The sequence below is a fragment of the Polypterus senegalus genome, chromosome 4 (genome assembly GCF_016835505.1).
Source record: "Polypterus senegalus isolate Bchr_013 chromosome 4, ASM1683550v1, whole genome shotgun sequence".
NCBI lineage: Eukaryota > Metazoa > Chordata > Cladistia > Polypteriformes > Polypteridae > Polypterus > Polypterus senegalus.
The window spans coordinates 96,277,370-96,294,409 of NC_053157.1; positions in this window are offsets into that span (position 1 = coordinate 96,277,370).

Here is a 17,040-nt window from a genome sequence, read left to right on the forward strand (position 1 = left end):
TTAAAGTTAAAAGTGGATGAATGACAATTTAATTCATCTGTTAACATGCTATACTTGATCATTCTATAACTATATATAGATTAGAAGAAACATCAGTTGACAACAAATGTTTTTATAAAATATGGGAAATCTGCAATTTAAAATAAAAAGCTATCAGTAAGTACATGTTGTAAAGTTTATTAAAATATGCAATATATGTTTTTATAACATCTGCTAATTATAGTTAACTAGCAAAATACCTGCGCTTCACAGCGGAGAAGTAGTGTGTTAAAGAAGTTATGAAAAAGAAAAGGAAACATTTTAAAAATAATGTAACATGATTGTCAATGTAATTGTTTTGTGACTGTTATGAGTGTTGCTGTGATCAAGGATTTGATTATCATTATTTCTTTCAATCAGGTTCATATTTGGAGGATGTGTTGTGTTCAAGTTACATTCCGTGTTTGTCAACTGTTGTAAAGATAACAGGTTTCATTCATCGAAGTGTTCACTTCCCAAATCGGTACTCGTGAATCTAAGGTGTTTAACAGGCATTCCCAGTATTAAGTTGTGGATTTGCCTGTGAATATTTAGCGGCAGCATGTCTATGAACTTAATTTAAACTTAAGCTTTACACCTTGCTTTCCTATTGATATGTCAACAAAGGCTTGTTCAGCTTCAGAGGGTTGTTCCTTTCTTACTGCATCAATAAACAGCTCGTCTTCCTCTTTATCTGAGACATCACACACTGCATGCACGGGTTTACCTTTCCCAGTGCTGCAAACTTTAGCGAAGTGGTTCAATTTACCAAATTTTTTACACTGTCTTCCTTTAGCTGAACACTGACTTTTTCCACCGTGTGCTTTTGCTTGTTGTCTGCATACTGTGTTCACAGTCAGTTCACGTGAGCCGCTCGGAGTACATGCATCGAAGATTCTCAGCTGTGCTTGTGCTATCTCGTGCAATCTTGTGATGTCCACAGCCTTATTTAATGTTAGCTCAGACCTGGCACTTAAAAGTTTCAGTTGCACTTTCACTGAGTTTGTGCCAAACACTATTCTATCTCTGACCATCTCATCTTCGTTTGCATAAGCACAGTCCTTCACCAGCAATTTTAACTCTGTTACAAAGTGACAGTGATCACCTCGATAGACATCTCACCACCCAAATGGTTACTCGTGAATCTAAGATGTTTCACAGGCATTCCCGGTATTAACTTTTTGATTTGCCTGCGAATAATTAGCAGCAGCGTTTCTATTGGATTGCTGCTGACGGACGGCCTTATATGGGCAGGTACTCAATTACGTGGGAGGCGTGGGAATGGGGGATGCAATATAGGCAGGAAGCCAACTACATAGGAGGCGTGGTGATCGGGGATGCAACTCCACCTCACACAGCGACCGAGCTGCAGGCAATGGCCGTATATATGTACGTAAGTAGGATTCAGTTATGACCGTTACGCATAGAATTTCGAAGTGAAACCTGCTTAACTTCTGTAAGTAAGCTGTAAGGAATGAGCCTGCGAAATTTCAGCCTTCTGCCTACACGGGAAGTTGGAGAATTAGTGAGTCAGTCAGTCAGTGAGGGCTTTGCCTTTTATTAGTATAGATTACATTTCAGAATTAGATAGGAATATTTTAGTATCAGACATTTTAAGAATTTTATGAAAAAGAAAATGAAGCAGTTAATTTTACTATATTCTTTTCATTGCCAGTCTATACCAATCCACAAGGTCTTTAGGCTAAATTCTAGTGTTTTCTCAAATATGTACCAGTTAATGTGATATATAACCATAAACTTAATTTATACATTAACAATACAAAAATTGTGTTGTAATTTGATTTTCTGTTTGTCAAAAATAAAAAAGCAAACACACATTCTTCTTACATAACATTCTGATTTTTAAGTCAACAACATTGATAACACAAATTAAATTGTTTCATGCTTGTTGTACCTTGGCATATCAAGCAAGGGTTAATGCTTTGAGAGCTCACTTTAGTATGCACACATACGCATCCCACATTACTGCCTACTAAATCAGAAATAGTACCATGTTGCTGGTAATGTAAGCAGATAAGCAGGTATTGATGAACTGTGTGTGTGTATGTGCACAATTTGAAGGAATCACAGTAAGACAACGAGTTTAAATGACTTGGAATACTGAAGGATTGTGATTGCAAGAGCTACTAGCATGCATTTGGGAATGGCAGCTCTCCTGGGTTTTTCAAATGTGACAGTATGTTACATGTATTGAGAATGGGTTACCGGCAAATTAAACCTGAAGGTAAGGATGGCAATGTGGTTGGATATGCTTAGTGAAAGGGAATAATAAAGGCTGACATTTCCTGTGTAGAATAATGGATGGACTACGAGTGATGCCATGAAACAAAACAGAAAACTCAAAATTAAGGGAACACTTAATCATCACAGTCCAACATCAAGTGAATTAAGCTTCAATGATATCAGTCTGCCCAGTTAAGAAGTGTAAAAGCGATTGCAAATCATATTCATCTGCTTTGGTGCAAATGAAGGTGACAACAGGTGGTGGCCACAGACAATTGCTCTATCCTTATCCTTCCTTACTGGTTCTTCTCTAGTGTAGTGTTTTGTTAGTGTCCTTGTCACTACTTGTAGCCATGAGGTGGTACCTGCAGCTGATTCAAGTTGCACAAGTAGTTCATCTCCTCCAGGAGCACACATCCATATGTGCTGTTGCAAGAAGGTGTGCTGTTCTCCTAGCACAGTCTCAAGAGCATTGAGGAGATACCAGGAGACAGGCTGTTACACAAGGAGAGTGGGACAAGGCCATAGAAGGGCATTAAACCTGACAACAGGACAAATATATGCTCTTAAGTGTGAGGAGGAACAGAAGAAGCACGGCCAGAGCCATACAAAATGACCTCCAGCTGGCTAAACTATCAGAAACAGACTCCATTAGGGTTATGAGGGCCAAAAATCCTCTAATGAGACCTGTGCTCACAGCCCATCAGCATGCAGCTTAATTGGCAATAGCCAGAGAATACTACAGTTGGCAGCTCTGCCATTGGCACCCCATCCTCTTCACAGATGATAACAGTTTTACACTGAGCCCATGTGACAGACATAAAAGAGTCTGGAGATGTCTTGGTAAACATTATGATGCCTGCAACACCATCCTGGATAACTGGTTTGGCGGTGGGTGATGGTCTGAGAAGGCATATCCTTGGAGGGTCACACAGACCTCCATGTGCTAAGCAATGGTAACCTAATTGCTTTTAGATACAAGGATGAAATTCTCAGACCCACTGTCAAACCTTACGCTAGTGCAGTGAGCCCTGGGTTCCTCATGGAGCAGGACAAAGCCTCATTTGGTCAAAGTGTACAGGCAGTTCCTGGATGACGAAGGCACTAATGCCATTGACTGGCCCTCACGTTCCTCAGACTTGAATATAATTGAGAACCTCTGGGACTTTAAGTAACGGTGCATTTGATGCCGCCAAGTAGCATCACAGTCTGCCCAAGAGCTCACTGAGGCCCTTTTCCAGGACCTGGAGGTGATCCCCCAGGACACCATCTGCTGTCTCATTAGGTGCATGCCCAGACTTTGTTGGGAATGCATACAGATACATGGGGGCCATACATACTATTGAGTTGCATTATGAGTTGGTGTGATGAAATTCACACAAGTTGGATCAGCCTATAATTTCTATTTTTGACTTTGATTTTCAGTGTGATGTTAAATCCAGCTCTCAAAAGGTTGATGATTTTGCTTTCAACTGACCATTGTTACATCATTCATTGAATCACACAGCTTTACTATGCTGTGATGATTTCACCATGGGGACCGAGACAATCCTCATAGCCAGCCTTGTCTTTGCCGGTGGCTGCATTGAAGTCACCCATGACCAGATGAGTGGCACCTAGTGGGCACCCATCAAGCACCGAGCGAAGCTGCGAATAAAATAATACTGTAATGATTAAGTGTTCCCTTAATTTTGAGTTTTCAGTTTAAACGTTAAACTGCATCTGGCCCTGCAAGTGGCCCCTGCAAGTGGCCCTCCAACTTGCAGGGAAATCATGGAGGTTGGTGGCAGGAATGGCACTCCAGCTACTGTAGAAAAACTTCACAAAACTTCGAGACTACTAAAAGGATCCCTTTTTGCTCTCCGCAGGAGTAGCGCTGCTCGCATCATGAAGGGGATGGGAAGAGCCCTCGGGAGCTCCATCCCCGGAAGAGTTGAAACCGTTGGAGAGCCAACAGGGTTGGGTCGGTTAGGGATCGGAACTGGTGTGGTGCTGAGGTGTCGCCCGCTGCAGGGCAGCACTTGGGTCCCAATATGAAGCGGCCCATACGGGTGGGCGCATGGAACGTCTTTTCTCTCCGGCAAGATGATCATCTTCCTCTGCTATCAGAGGAGCTGTGTAAACTCCACATTTCAGTGACGGCACTCTCTGAGGTGCGCAGACTGGGGACTGGCCAGTTCTCTGTAGGTGGATACAAATTTTATTGGTCTGGTCGGTCTGATGGCTGTCATATACAGGGAGTAGCTGTTGCTGTAGCGGATTGGCTTCTTCCGATGGTGTCCAATGTCACTCCTTTCAACGAGCGTATTATGGGACTCAGATTACGGCACTCTCTGGGTGCATTGTCTGTTGTCTCAGTGTATGGTCTGACCGTGGTGAGTGATGTCTTGGCGAGGGAGACATTTAATTAGCACTCGGTGGTTGATGGGTGCCCACGAGGTGACACTCCTCTGATCATGGGTGACTTCAATGCAGCCACTGGCACTGACAGGGCTGGCTATGAGGATTGTCTCTGTCCCCATGGATCTGGGGACCGTGGTGAAAGTGGCTCCATGTTCCTTGACTTTGCAAAAGGTCAGGGGTTGCAAATCACTGGATCCCGGTTCCAGTGCACTGAACTGCAATGTTAGACTTGATACTCCAATACTGGTGGTGCGGTGAAGGAGATCGATCACATCCTTATAGGCAGACGCAGGATGCTCTTGCAAAACTGCAGGGTCTACAGAAGTTCCCATTTTGTGAATTCTGACCACAGACTTCTTTTTGCTACTCTTAGGATACAGCTTAAGTCCAGTAGGTTACCACCTACTAGGAAAATGAGCCAGACTCCAAGACCAGGCTGTTTCTAATGAGTCTGCACGCAGTTTGTGTGAGGAACTTTCAGATTTGGGTACGACTGCCAATCCTAATGTGATGTGGGAGACCTTCCATGACAAGAACCTGAAGGTTGCTGAGGGTTGTGTTGGCGTTACCAGTGTTCCCAGAAGGAGGTGTTTCATCTCGCAGGGCACCCTGGATATCATCAAGAGGAGTCGCAGCGTATGGTTTAATGGCAACTCTGGTCTGTACCGGGAACTGAGGGCAGATAAAGAGGCATTTGTTAGAGGAATCTGTGAGCAAGTGACACATCATCTGTAGTCTAGCAACCCACGTCCTGCTTACAGAGGAATTGAAGTATTATGTACAATTGAATCTGTTCCTCAGAGAGTCGCACTCAGGGCAGCTGATGGAATGGTCCTTACGGATGACATTGCAGTTGTGACCCACTGGGCTGGTTACTTTGAGCTGTTGTTCAAAGCTGATCCTCCAGCTAGGACATTGGACATCTCTGGGTCCACAGTTCTTGAGGCTGATCCTCCAATTAGCTGTGAGCCACCCTATCACACTGAGATTGCACAGGTGGTGAACCAGCTGAGGGGGTGACAGGCTGCAGGGATCTGTGGTATCTGGGGTGATCTTCTCCAGGCTGGTAGTAAGGCTGTCCTCCTGGCATTGAAAACAATCTTTGCTTCTATTTGGGAGACTGGCATCATCCCAACTGACAGGAAAACGGGACTTGTCCCTATCTGAAAAGGGAAGGGTGATCGCCTGGATTACAGCAACTACAGAGGGATAATACTGCTCTCAGTGCCGGGTAGAGTCCTTGCTAGGGTCGTCCTCAATAGGATCCGTGATCACTTGCTCACCTACCAGCAACTGGAACAGTCTGGTTTTACGCCTAAGAAGTCTACCATTGACGCATCCTGGCACTGAGGGTTCTCATGGAGCACAACCACAAATATCGGCAGAGTTTCTTTGCAGCCTTTGCCGATTTTCGAAAAGCGTTCGACTCAGTTGATCAAGCTGCCCTGTGGGACATCCTGAGGATTCACGGGATCCCCTCGAGGTTGCTGGATATCATGGCCGGCCTGTACACTGGTACTGAGTGCTGTGCAGAGTGGAGGCAGGACCTCTCCATTTTTCCCAGTTGATTCTGGGGTTCATTGGGGTGTGTTCTTGCTCCTACTCTATTTAGTGCTTGTATGGACTGAGTGTTGAGCAAGGTCGTGGGGTCCAGCGGCTGTGAGGCATTTGTTGGTGAAGAAAGATTCACAGATCTTGACTTTGCTGATGATGCTGTGATCTTTGTGGAATCAATGGAGGCTCTGATTGGGGCACTCAAGAGACTGAGCGAGGAGTCTGAGTGTCTAGGGTTGCGAGTGTCCTGGATAAAAACCAAGATCCAGGCCTTTAATGACCTCTTGGGCACAGCCATCAGCAGTGTGTCTGTTTGCAGAGAGAGTGTTGACCTTGTTGAGAGGTTTACTTACCTTGGCAGTGACATTCATGTCTCTCGTGACTCTTCCTATGAAGTCAGTAGATGGATTGGGAGAGCATGGGGGGTCATGAAGTTGCTGGAAAGGGGTGTGTGGCGCTCCCGATATCTGTGCAAAAGGATGAAGGTCCAAGTCTTTGTCTGAGTCCTGGTGCTTCCTGTCTTGCTATATGGTTGCAAGACATGGACACTATCCAGTGACCTGAGATGAAGACTGGACTCCTTTGGTACTGTGTCCTTGGGTACCGTTGGTTTGACTTTGTGTGGAATGAGCGGCCTGCGCCACCACCACCTACTGAAAGCATCATGATGCTCCAACATTGATGGACTGAAAGCCAGAAGTCTACGTGACCATCATCATCAATTCCTTCCATGAGAACCCAAAATACAAAGAGGACTGTTTGATTTATGTTAGGTAGATTGCCCAGAGGGGACTGGGCGGCCTCTTGGTCTGGAATCCCTACAGATTTTATTTTTTTTCTCCAGCCTCTGGAGTTTTTTTTCTGTCCACCCTGGCCATCGGACCTTACTTATTCTATGTTAATTAATGCTGACTGATTTTTATTTTTTATTGTGTCTTCTATTTTTCTATTCTTCTTTTTGTAAAGCACTTTGAGCTACAATTTTTTTTGTATGAAAATGTGCTATATAAATAAAGATGTTGTTGTTGTTGGTAGCCATTAGACCACAGTATACCACGTCAAAGAGAGTATGATCTTTCAATTTTTTAAAAGAAAAGCAGAGATTGGGGAAAATATTTTTAAAGCTTTTTCTGACACCAAAATATTTTCACAATATCAAGTATGTTGATTAGCACAAACAAGTAAGAATTTCACTGTATGATGAAAATAATGACCCTGTAAATCTACTGTTTATTTTTAAAATAAAATTAAGAAAAAAATTCTAACAAACATAAAACGAATTTAAAACATTAAAAAAATCAAAAACACATCTGCATGTTTATTTTTTTATCAGCTTGCCAATCTACCAATAGACCTTAGCTATTGTTAAGTAGAAATGCTGCCAATTCAGTACTTTTATAAGGTTACTGGTTTATTTCCAAATGATCTTTCCAAGGCATAAGTGATTTGACAACAACAGCAACATTCTGCTCAGGTATGCCAAGTGTATGTAATCTCTGTACATGTTTCTCATGAGATAGTTTTATTTTTAAAAAGGATTTTTCAGTATTGCGCTAACAGGTAACTTTTTTGTCCATAAAATGCAAACAACTGAGATGGAAGCTGAAACATTTTCATGATCTGCTGTCCATAAGGTATTTCACTTAAAGTTTTTGTTGACCAGAACATTTTAACTTAAGGCTTTCGAATTCCATAAAATCAATGCAACCAGCCAGGAAGTCATTGTAACTTCAGGCAACATGTGCACTGTGAATATAGGGGTTCAGTATGTGCTGCTGGATCGGGTGCTGGTCATGTCTGTTGGGCTCAATCACAATTACCTATCACATGTCACTTATGAACACACTGAAATTCTATAAGGGACTGTAACAAATATTAATGTGGAAGAATTAGACACCACAGAATAATAGTTAAGTCCAAGAACAGGTGGCTTTATATAAAAGTGAAAGACGTTATCACATACTTTGAGGATTTGCACATTGCAGCTGTTACAGCCCTGGGAAATGTCTCTTAAATGCTCCAGAAGACTCTTGCTGCATTCTAGAACCTTTCCAGATTTATAATGTGTAGCACACATATCCCCAAAGTTTATGAAATGCAGCACTCATGTAACAGATCATTAAACGGGTTTCCATCCAAGGAGTTTTTGCAAAAAAATATTTAGCGCTTCAAATTTTAGCTGATGGAAATGCTAATTATCGATAAAATGTTGTACATGTCGACATAATATTTTTCCATTTAACTTTAGCGCATAAATTCCATATCGATACTTCAGATGTCGCAAAAACTACATTGAAAACACTTTTTGTCGGGAAAAAAGGGCTTTAACGCAAATAAATATGTAACATGATGCATTTCAATCACATGAAATCAAAACGAGAATAGCGGAGCGGTTCGCATGGTCTGATGAAGAGACTCGTTATTTCTCGTGATGAGCCAATGCAGTAGCGGATAGGCTGGGTCTCCTGCTACTAAAAGGGGTACCTGAACTCCCTCCACATCAACTGTAGCCTGGGGGAGTCTCTCAGGATGTCTAAATAATACAAAAACCGCAAAGGTAATTTACTGTGCCAGTCAAAATATTTAATAAACCGTGTGTTTCATTATCTAAACATTTTTTTCTTATTATTAAATGGCAGATGTTTTAGCATATATGAGAAATTCTCTCGTTAATATTAACTTTAGTTTTTTTTGATTAAACGTCGTTATTTTGTATTAATTCAAATTTCAGTTTTAATTAAAAACCTTAAGGGAAGCAGGTTACAGTACTAATTCAGTTGTTATCAGGACTGATGAATCCACACAACATCTCAAACGTCAGCCGTGTCATTCTAAAATGTTGCAGCCAGAGATTTTCTGTAAAGTGTCTCCCCACCACCTCCTCCCAGAAGGTCTTATTCCGTCGTCTCTCCCATACCCGTGGGTTTCGTCGCACTGGGGTACTTTCTTCGAGCTCTAGGGCTATTGGACAAGCAACTGCTTCATTCTGCTGTCGTCTTTGGATCCACGGGGGTACTTTCTTCGAGCTCTAGTTCTATCGGACAAGCAACTGCTTTATTCTGCTGTCGTCTTTGGATATTATGTACAATTCCAACTATTTGTGAAACTGAAATAACAGTAAGCTGGCAAATTTTAAAAAAACTGTCTGAATAATCTCTCCATTTCTTTGTTTAGTGGAGGGTGTAACGGGAAACAAAAGGTAGATAATTTGCGACATACACAAAATTATGTATGGAAACGGCTCAAGGGCAGATTTATTTTCATGATACAACAAAACTTATGCGACAGTTCGTTTTGGGGGGGATGACGTCATCACGCACGCCATTTTATCGATAAAAAGCCAGTTGTATGGAAAATTTCGCACATTTTTTTTACGTATATTCTGTTTGTCGATAACAAAACGTCACAAAAAAACTGGATGGAAACTTGGCTAATGTCACTCAGGTGTCCAGTCAACCACCCAATATGTATCTGATAAATTTGCCTTGTGCCCTGGATATCCAGTGAACAGCAGTGCTAAAGGATACCCAACTTTCAATGTGATATTTATTTATTTATTAATTTCTAAAGCACTTTAAAAACAACATCAAGGCTGACAAAAGTGCTGTACAATAAAAACCCAACATATCAGACACACAAAACCAAAGGGTAAATGAAACAGAAACACATAAGAAATGAGGAGATTCTTTATAGAATAAATATACAGATAGCCAAAATATCATACTTGTTTAAAAGCTAGAGAGTAAAACTGTGTTTTTAAAAAGGATTTAAAGGCAGCTAGCGAAGGAGCCTACCTAATGTGCAACGGCAAAGCGTTCTAGAGTTTTGGGGTTGCAACTGAAAAAGCTCGATCACCTCGGAGTTTGCATCATATCTTGGGAACACATAAGAGCATTTGGTCTGCTGACCTGAGAGAGCGAGATGGTACATAAGGGTGCAGCAGTTCCGACAAATAAAGAGGGGCACAACCATTAAAGGATTTAAAAACAAATACAAGGATCTTAAAATAAATTTGAAAATGAATTGGAAGCTAGTGAAGGGAAGCCAAAATCAGGATAACATGCTCATGCTTTCTTGTGCCAGTTAAAAATCGAGCAGCAGTGTTTTGCACCAGCTGTAGGCGAGCAATGGAGGCCTGGCTAATTCCAAAAAGAAGCGCATTGCAGTAATCTAGATGAGATGTTATAAAAGCATGTATCACTGTTTCAAGGTTGAACTTAGACAAGGCAGGTTTGATTTTTGACAGCCGCCTCAACTGGAAAAAGCAAGATTTTATCACTGTGTTCACATGGCTATCAAGTTTTAAAGTGGGATCCATTTTCACACTTAAGATTTGTGATCATGGATTTCTCAAATTGATCCACAGTGGAAAGGTCGATGCAGGGGGTTCTACTGGTGCTATTGGGTCTAAATAGCATGACTTCTGTTTTGTTCTCATTAAAATGTAGAAAATTGAATACCATCCAAGTCCTTATGTCAATAAGGCAGTCAAGCAGGGGCTGGACAGAACATAGACCTTGGCGCTTCAGAGGGAAATAGACCTGACAATCATCTCCATAAAGATGAAAGGAAATACTGTGTTTCCGAAAAATAGCACCGAGTGGCAGCAGGTATAAGGAGAACAGAAGAGGTCCCAGGATGGAGCCCTCATCATGCACATTCAGAAGTGATACAGTATCATAATTTTCTGGATGAGCAAAATCATCAATTTACTAATGTAAATGAAATAATGTAACAGTAAAGAAAAGTTATCCTGTCTCGTTAATTGCATTGCTGACAAATTAAAATTTCATGGATGTCACAGTGGCTCCATGGAGCTAAATGGTGGTACATTAGTTACCACTGCTGTCTCTGTGATCCTGCATCTTGGGTTTCAATCCCTATACCATATCATTTACAGTGTCTACATGGGTTTTCAGCATGGTACGCCAATTTTCATCTCATAATGGAAATGATGTACAGCTTAAGTCAGCCATTTTAACTTGGCCATGTGTGCTTGAGTGGATTCTGGGATTTTGAGTTCTTCCACCAGCTCAACACTAAACTAGAGATTTCACCCATCTGCTCTTTTCTGGTGGTTTATATGAAAATGATTGTATAGTTTCATGCCACAACTATTTCAGAACTTACACATGGAAGAGTAATTTTTGCTGCTAAAAAATCGAAAAACATGACTGTTTCTTTTCGGTGTTTTTGAGAATGGAATCTTAGTTTAAATCAGATTTCTGACTCTCACAAAACCAAATTTATGTCCCACCTATAATTTATCAGTATTGGGGAGGTATATGAATGGAAAACAGTTTTCAGTACAGTTTTTTCGTTATTATGAATACTTTGTGGTGCCATATACATAGAGAGTGCTCTGGTGATATTTCAGATTTCTTTTAATGATTTAGTTTTTTCTGTTACCATAGGGGTTCATATTCTAGTGCATAAAGATGTCATACAGCACAGGTTATTTCATAACTTGTGGCCATTTAAATTGTGGGCTGGCATGTCATTGACGCTGCATTAAAGATGCAAGCTGTTCCATTGTTTTTAATGTACTTGTAAAGCTTTAACAAACATATGGCATATGGGAGCTGAAGTAATATGAACATAAAAATTAAATCATGTTTGAGAAGCCCTTGTGCAAAATTGTAACTCACTGTGTAATTGACCCTCTTCACCCAGAAGTAGCATGCAGTGTCAAAGAGATATTTTTTGGTGGGCAGGGGCTCAAAAGCAGAAAAGGTACAATTTCCAGGGAAGACTTTGTTACATTAGATTAAAACTTTATAGATGTGCCTGGTTATACAGCATTTCCTTTTTTGTTTTTCTAAAGGTTGTCTGGATGCAACCTCAGAGCACAGAGAAAGAAGGGACCAGGGGAACAGGATTACAAAGCCAATGGTATTTTTCATTTGCAAGATATATCTCTGAGAAAGCAAATAGAACGCTGTAGGTTTGCACTGTTCTGTTCTGATTGTTACAATATTTATTATATAGTAGCCTCCTTAGCGTTAGATCTGAATGTTACTCGGGCTGCAAAAACCATGCTAAAACCATTAATTCCAAGTATCACTCGGCAACTGTACAGATGCGTCTTACATAAGGATTACAACTGAGAATAACTTGGGTTGTAAAAGTGCTATCAGTGCTGCCGTTCTTTGGAGAAATTATTTCTAAGTGCAGGTTTTCATTAATCATGAAATATCTGTGAAGTCTTTGATGAGAATACCCACCCAGCACACAAATTGAACAAAATTTGTGAGATATACTAGGCCATTATAGCAAAATTTCAAAGTGTTTATATTCCGGACCGTAATGTCAGCATTGATGAAAGACTCATGGCTTATAAGGGCAGACTGTCATGGATGCTGTACATTGTGCCAAAAAGAGCAAGATTTGGCATAAAGTTTTATGAGCTTTGTAAATCTAAATGCATTTGGAATTTGGTTCTGTACACAGGGAAAGGAACAATGTTTGATCGGAAATACAATTAGTACAGCATTGCTACATTATGATGTGTAGCATTATGATAGATATTCTGCTGGATCAAGTTTACTGTTTAACTATGGACAATTTTTATATTTCTTCAGAGCTATTTGACATCTTGCTGCAAAGAAAGACGAACACATATGGAACAGTGTGTCCCAACCATTGTAGCATTCCTGAAGACTTGGACAGAGCTAAATTACAGAGAGGTGCAGTAGTAGCTTGGCAAAACAGTAAAATGCTTGCACAGAAATGGAAAGACTAGAAAGATGTTTGTCTTCTTAGCACTGTACATATTGCAGCTACAGTCACTGTACAAGCAAAAGGCAACAAGCAGGTTACGAAACCTTGCGTTATAGTCGACTACAATAGCACGATGGGCACATAGATCTTGTGGATCAAGAATTCACTTTTTATCCCATTATGCAGAGGCAACAAAAGAAATACTATCCATCCATCATTCAACCCACTATATCCTAACTACAGGGTCACATGGGTCTGCTGGAGCCAATCCAAAAGAAATACTACAAAAAGATATTTCATCATATGGTAGATCAGTGCATTTGGAATGCATTTATGTTATACAAACATAAAGCTGGTGAAACTGTTTCTCATGTAAACTTTACATGCCAGCTTGTAGATTGTATAAAGTTTTGACATAATTAGTAGTATTATTATTACTGTTATAATTATTTTTATTATTTTTCATTTCATATTATTTTTTCTTCATTACTGTTATTATTTATTATTATCATTATTATATATTTGAGATTTAATAAAAATGTAATTTTTCATGCCAAAAAAATGTAATGCTTTTTATGTTTTTTTGGAATAAAATTCAACGCTAAGGAAGTTAAGTCTCTTAAATATAATTTCATCGCAAACTCTTTGTTTTGAACATAGTTTTCTGTCTTTTAATAGCCATTACATATTCTGAACATTGCTATGACAGATTTCTGTCACATTTCATATCATCACGTCAATAACAATACAGTAGACTCCTGCAAAGTCGCGGTACAGGGTTCGCGGATTTTTCCTTAGACCCTAATTATTAATTGTTAGCGGAATGGCATTTTTGTGGCAATACTGTGCTGTAGAGAGAACACGAAGCAACCGCTGAGGGAAACACAGTTTGGGATAGTGAAAGTAGCCAATCCGAGAGCATTATTCATTTCTCCTTGCTGCTGATTGACTGCTGCCCTGTGACGCGACTCCAGCTGAGCGTCCTCGTGTTATCCATTTTGTTATTGTATTTATTTTGTTATTCTTAAATGCATAAGATGTCGCCGAGTTGCCCTGCACCTTATAAGGCTTCTGGCACTGAGCCTAAGGGCCAGAAGAAGTTTAAAACACTCCAGGAGAAGGCTGAAGTACCGGATTTGCTCCGGGAACTAAAAAATTATGCTGCAGTAGCGCGCCACTATGGCATTAATGAAAGGACCATATGCTACATAAATAAGAACGAAGCAGCGATCTGGAGTACCGTATCTGTAAGTTTCTGTGATAGTGCCAAAAAGGTAACGACCATAAGGAATAAAAATATCGTCAGGATGGAACCTGCCTTGGCATTTTGGATCACCAACTGCAGGAAGAAGAACATCCCCTTGGACAGTAACATCATCCGTAAGAAAGCACTGAAATTGTACCAGCAGTTCGCTACATGAGACAATGTAGCAACTTTCCATCACAATGTTCCTGAAACCTATAAAGAAAAGCCAGCACAAAACCCCACCAGAAGAAGACCTGTCCAAAGATATGACTCCTCTTGAAGCGTCTGAAGAAACACCCGTGGAGTTTTAAACCCTCTGCATCGTACTGCACAGCTACTTCATCATCATCAATATCATTCATCACTGGTGAGTACCCACACATTTTACTGTATTTTAATTAAATGAAATTATGTATTTACTCTACTTATAACAAAGAAAACAACAGCACATACCAAAGAAAACACGCTTGTATGAATTACAGTACGTATAGGGGTAACATCTGTATTTTACATTCTATCACTGCGGGAAACATAGCAGTAGATTACTGTACAGTATATGGGTTTACCTTTACATTCTGTTTTTAGGTAATGTATCACATTTGTTAGGTACTGTATTAATGTATTAAGCATTTGCAACAAAATTAAAGTGATTTGGGGACATACTGTATGTAGGGTTTAAACTATAAAAATAGGCATTTAAAAGGCATTTTTTAACCACATCCAAAAGTTGCTCTAGGAACGCAGCCCCCACGAATTTTGGGGGTGTACTGAACAAGTATTAGAAGTACCACTAAATTTACTATTTACATATACCTGCTCAAACCTGCTAAATCCAATTTGGGCTCATGGGTAGACTGGCACATAACCCAACATTATTGGGTGCAAGGTAGGAAACAGCCCTGAATATGCAGTCAGGCCTATGGACATCTATTCCTCAAAATACCCACACAGAGAAAATTTGTAATTACCAATTATTTTTGAGATATGAATATATTGAAATTTTCTAACTCTTCATACAAGCTTCAATTTAAGCCCTTGAGAGAATTGATTATACTATGAATTAAATCAGCCTTTAGCACTCCATCCAAATCCTAATTGCTAATTACATGCTTATACTATAATAATGTAATGTAATAAAAACAATTAATCTCCATCCAGTAACATAATACAGTAATCAATTTCACAAAAGAGTTAAATCCACAAAAATATCTGTCCTAACACCCCTGAGAATGAGACAAATGTTTGGCTTAACACCACAACTCCATTTAAAGGCTGCAAAATAAATACAGCTTTTCAGGAAAAAATGTCCCTACAGATATGTGTCTCAGATAAGACTATCCAAGATGGTGGCATTTCCGATTAAGTGCCATCCAAGCAATGTTCATTTTCAATGTTAAAATTATTCTTATGGTGTTAAAGTAACCATTTAAGGGTTGACCTATATTTACACTAAAATATTTATTTAACACTATTTCTGTATGCAAAAAAATATCTTTGATAGGGGGCCATGGTATAATAAAAAGTAGAGTATGTTAGATGTAGTTTAAAGATGTTGAATACAGACTCAAGCAGAAGATCCACTCAGCAGTTTATTATTACAACAGTACACCTTACAGCTCCAATAAACTCTGTTTTTCATTATCTGTTTCCTCTGTTTTCCCTCAGCCCTCACACAGTTAATCACAACATAGAAGGTGCCACTGTTTAAGTAAATGTAATTGTGGCCTTAATGCAAAAAGAGCATTCAAATATCAAATTGGCAAATTTATAATCACTGCATAAGTTATTCAAATTAACAGTTTATCTATAAACTATGATTCTGTGCTATGGTGCTTTGGGTGTCAGGGCACTTCAAACACTGGCAATTGGCATACTGAGGAAGTACGGATTCCCTGTGTGTCTCCTATAATATTATAAAATGAATGTCACAAGGTGCACTGTCATATGCTTTATCTTTGAGGAAAATGTTGGAATGTAAATTTCGTATTTTTTTTAATAAAAAGTTTTTGCCATTTCCTCCTTCCTTACTTTGCTTCAGTGGTGTGTCTGTCTCTGTTAAGGGATACTTAGATCTCTTGATCAAATGATGAATTAATAATACTGCAGTTGTTCATCTGTTGTCACGACTAAAACCATAATTTACCCAACCCAATTTAAGAACAGTTTTACCGCATTATTACCAAGATGTGGACTTTGCAACCAGAGGAGAAAATACAGGGTGGTCCAGTTCCTATTATGCAGATACAGATCGTCTGGATGACTTTGATTTATGCGGGAATGATTCTTCATGTCGTCAGTTCGCACACTTCTCAATGGTCCAGGATTTTTCGGGTGATTTTCTATGTAATAAACTTAATTAGTTATAGCGTAATGAAAATTGCATAATTAGATCTGGACCACTCTATACATTAGACCAGGTTTACAGAAACATCAAACAGGCATTTAGGGCAGCCCCCCACCCCCAAGTTGGAAATTCGGACCATCTCTCTTTTATGCTTAATCCAGCATATAGGCCGCTGCTAACTAGAACAAAGCCATCTGTAAAGCAGATAAGGATTTGGCCCGAGGGAGCAGTTTCAGCATTGCAGGACTGTTTTGAATGCACAGACTGGAATGTTTTCAGAGAGGCTATCAATGTCAACCAACACATCAATCTGGGGGTGTATGCTGAGTCTATGATGGGACACATATCCAAGTGTATGGAAGATGTAACCATCACTTTGTACCAGCCAGAAACAGTGGCTCACCAGAGAGGTTTCTGTCCACCCTGGCCATCGGACCTTACTCTTATTCTATGTTAATTAATGATGACTTATGTTTATCTTTTATTGTGTCTTCTATTTCTCTATTCATTT